Consider the following 3,939-nt stretch of genomic DNA (forward strand, 5'->3'; position numbering starts at 1 on the left):
TTCACAAACCTATTATTTCAATTATACAAACTCTTAATTTCTCCTAACAACATTTAGTTCAAACTTGAAGATTCTTGTAAATTAAAACACATTATGTAGGATTTTTTATTGCAACTAAGATTCAATTTTTTTTCATGTTAGTTACTGTTATTTCTATTTTATAAGTATTTTCTTATATATATTCACCTCCTGTTACATTCATCAATGGACCTAACATCATAGTCATCAACTATTTGTTTAGCTATATGCTAGTGACTTATAAGTCTGCAGGAGACCAGCGATATAAAACGGATGACTTAAAGAATTTAGTTCATCTAACCTCCTACATTCGAAAAACAAATAATTTTTTTAAAAAAATATATACATTATTATTCCTATTTTACCCTCATGAAAAATTATGAAAATGGTATTTTTATTATTTTGTAGCTATGAAAATATAGAGATTGGGACGTAAATCTTTAAAAAAAAGGGAGAGGGTGCAAATTACAAAAGAAAATGCATGTTAGGGTGCAAAATGCGATAGACTCGTATATATATATATATATATATATACTTTTAAAATACGCAATGCATAAACGAAAATATCAAATCAAATTAACTTGTGAAATAAAAAAAATATCTCATACATTAATATCAGTTGTGCATGTCACATCCCAAAATACCCCCTAGATGTGACTGACATCCGCTAGCAGACTACCTGTACAAAAAATTAATTTTTCATACAGTTTACCATTTCAATAAGCACTAAGTTAAGATATGTGCAACTCGAAACACATCAATACTAAACAACAAATGGAGGATAGTAAACCAAGATTTGATAATCAATATAATAATTCAACAATTACTTGAAAACTATTTATCCACCCCAAATTCCTTATTAATACCATGGAGCATTTAATAGAATTCCATGACTTCAACTGTCGGCTATGCAAATCCAAGGAAAGAAATAAAAGACTCTAAACAAAGAAGGCTGAAGTAGTGTCCTCCACAAAACAATGCGGCGGGTCACCTCAGCAATAAAATCTATGTACAGACTTGCCAGTCACTAGTTTCGCTCTCCGTAACGATATCTGCATAGACATGCAGGTAAAGAGTGAGCTATATATAAATATAATCAACTAAAATCTTGGACCCGCTACTTCAATATCTCTGGAACCAGTGTTATAAATTAGATCAATAAAATAGTATGCACAAAATATATCTAATAATATAAAGCTCAATAAGGTCCAATAAATGCTTTATGACTTGTCATAAACAACAGTGAAGGTGATCAACCTAGCATGCCGACAAGTTCACAATATATATATATATATATATATATATATATATATATACCCCAAAATGTACTACGACGACATGTATAATGCCCCTATCATATTACGACAACTATGTAAGGCCCTAGTAACTATACCACAACAACGAAGAAAGGATATTCAACGCCCCAACGTCACACATCACCATTAAATAATTGGGAAAAAAGACACTCTAACACTTTTTAAAACAAATAGCTCAAGTTTAATTTGAAAATTTTCCAAAAAGTGTCCATTCGGATATACTATTTCCGCTTTAAGTCATTTCCTAATTTGTCATTTTGGCCTACGTAGTCCATATACAATCCATATACAATACTGATACAGTTTATATACAATATTGATACATTATTCAACTTGGGCAATTTGACCCTTTTAAAAATATTTTAATTTTTTTTTGCTATAAATTTTTTAACTGATCAAATATTCTACTTTTTTTATTGTTTAGAAATAATAATTAAATTATATAAAAATAATATAATTGTTAAATAGAATATGTATCTATATAAGATATATGTATAGAAATTGTATAATTCTATCAAATATGTATATGTATAAAATATATATTTAAAAAATATATAGAAAGTGTATGAAAATTATATAATTGTTGTATAGAATGTGTAAAAAAAAAAAAGTACAATTATTGTATAAATTGTGTATCAAAACTGTATAATTTTCGTATAGAATATTTATATATGTAAGATTTGTATAGAAATTATATAGAAGGTGTGTAGAAAAAGTATAGAACAAGCCAGTAAATTGAAATGGATAGAAAGTGAAATTTAAATTCCATGGCCATTTTCATGGAAATAGTTTAATTTGAAGTGTCGTTTCTATCCTTTCCCCTAAATAATTCTCATTACACTTTACAAAACATAACATATCCATGGCTGGTGAAATACCACCGATTCTGCCAAACACAGACTTGTCCAAGCCAAACACATGAAGATTGTCATTTGTAAATCCATCTCCTAAGTAAACTGCTCCCTTGAGACATAAATTTTCTAGTGCTAGCTAGTAAAAACCACTAATCTTTGGTGGCAAATTGACCTTCCATGACCACCAATCAATTAGAGTTCTGTTAGAATAATTCATGTTATTACCCTATTTGAGCATGTCATTTTTTAAGGGGTTGACAGCAGTAGATTGTAGTCTTTCAGAAAGTTCCTTAAATTCTTCAGAACTTTCAATCATTCAGGTTTGTCTCAAGCTAGGACAGACACCAAGTGTCTCCGTCCCATTTTTTGTGAAATACTGGACTTAGCATTGAAAGCAACAAAAACTGCCAGTTAATAAATTCATTCAAGAAACAAAAACTATCATAGAAATCATTGGATGACTTGTGTCCAAGTAATCGATAAAATGAAACAGCAGATACATGATTTTTATCAGATTTGACGATACCCATCTCCTTATACATTCAAAAATAATAACAAAATAACATCAAGTCTAGATTCGCTTTAGTACAATTAAAAATTTCAAAATGTTAGATCAACGCACCGAGAACACATTAAAAGATACAGATAAGTGTTTAGTCAATGCCAAGGGATGTACTTTTTATACCATACTTGATATTTACATGGCTGATCGCTCTCCAGTTATATAAGCTAAAGGGATTCAAAAAGAATTGAAAATACGACTGCCAATTTAATTGAATTAGTAGCAACTGATAGAGAAAGCAAACATGATTTTTTGTTTAATATGTTAAATAGTTTATGATTGAAAAACTTGAAAAGATAGTTGAGGAAATAATTGCGCTCACACTTGCTACTAGTCCCATATCCTCTATGAAAAAGCACAATTATCCTAGTCAAGAACTCGAGAATCAGAGAATTTGAAACACTGTGAAACCGACAAAAAAGATCGAACAATGGAGAATTTATAGAAACTACGTTATAAAAGCTAAATCTGACCTTCAGAAGGAAAGGTTTTCGACTCAGTCATCACTATTAATCTGTGAGTTACAACAATTATTTGGTCCATTCCTGAAATGAGAATTCTTCAGTCTCCAATTTCAAAAATCTGGTTAGAATCTCAAACTTTTAATCATAATATAAAGTGAAAGAAGTTTATTTACATGCAACTTCATGGACAAACGAAGCAAAAATCATAGAGAAGAGAATATTCTCAATGCAAGCTATCTCTTACTTATGTTTAGTGATGAGGCTACCTAACATACAGGTGACCACCCTAGTTGTGACTTCTTCCTTGAGGTAGGCCATCCGTGGTTGTCCTAGTTGTGATTTCTTCCTTGGGTAGAAAGCCTAGCATCATAAGGAGGACCCCCCCCCCCCCCCCCCCCCGGTTTTTCAAGTAAGGCACGATTTCGAGACAATTTCTTAAAAGAGAAGAAAATATGAATATTTTCTCTCCCCGATTTGCAGTTGCTGGAGATCAGTATATTGTTTGTTTATGTAGCTTACCCTTCAGACCTTTTTGAAGAAGGTTCTGTGTTGTAGTTTCTGTATTGATTTTCTTTCTTTTATGAATCCTAAGTATTGTTTCTATATTTTGAATTGTTTCACTCTGATTCTTTTAATATAATCTTATATTGTAGTTATTTTTCTTTGTTAATGGAGCACTTCTAATGCATTTTGATCGCTAGTTGTTTTCTAACTTTCACATAACT

The 3,939-nt window shown here is 30.6% G+C and overlaps 1 long non-coding RNA gene across 1 annotated transcript; it reads right to left on the reverse strand.

The window, feature by feature from the left end:
• Positions 1 to 803: 803 nt before the first annotated feature.
• On the reverse strand, positions 804 to 3,405 carry LOC124897075. The gene is made up of 2 exons (XR_007053649.1): positions 3,224 to 3,405; positions 804 to 1,070 (listed from the first exon to the last, which is right to left on the reverse strand). It is a non-coding gene; the product is annotated as an uncharacterized LOC124897075 (long non-coding RNA).
• Positions 3,406 to 3,939: the final 534 nt, after the last annotated feature.

The sequence above is a fragment of the Capsicum annuum genome, chromosome 3, assembly GCF_002878395.1.
Source record: "Capsicum annuum cultivar UCD-10X-F1 chromosome 3, UCD10Xv1.1, whole genome shotgun sequence".
Classification (NCBI taxonomy): domain Eukaryota; kingdom Viridiplantae; phylum Streptophyta; class Magnoliopsida; order Solanales; family Solanaceae; genus Capsicum; species Capsicum annuum.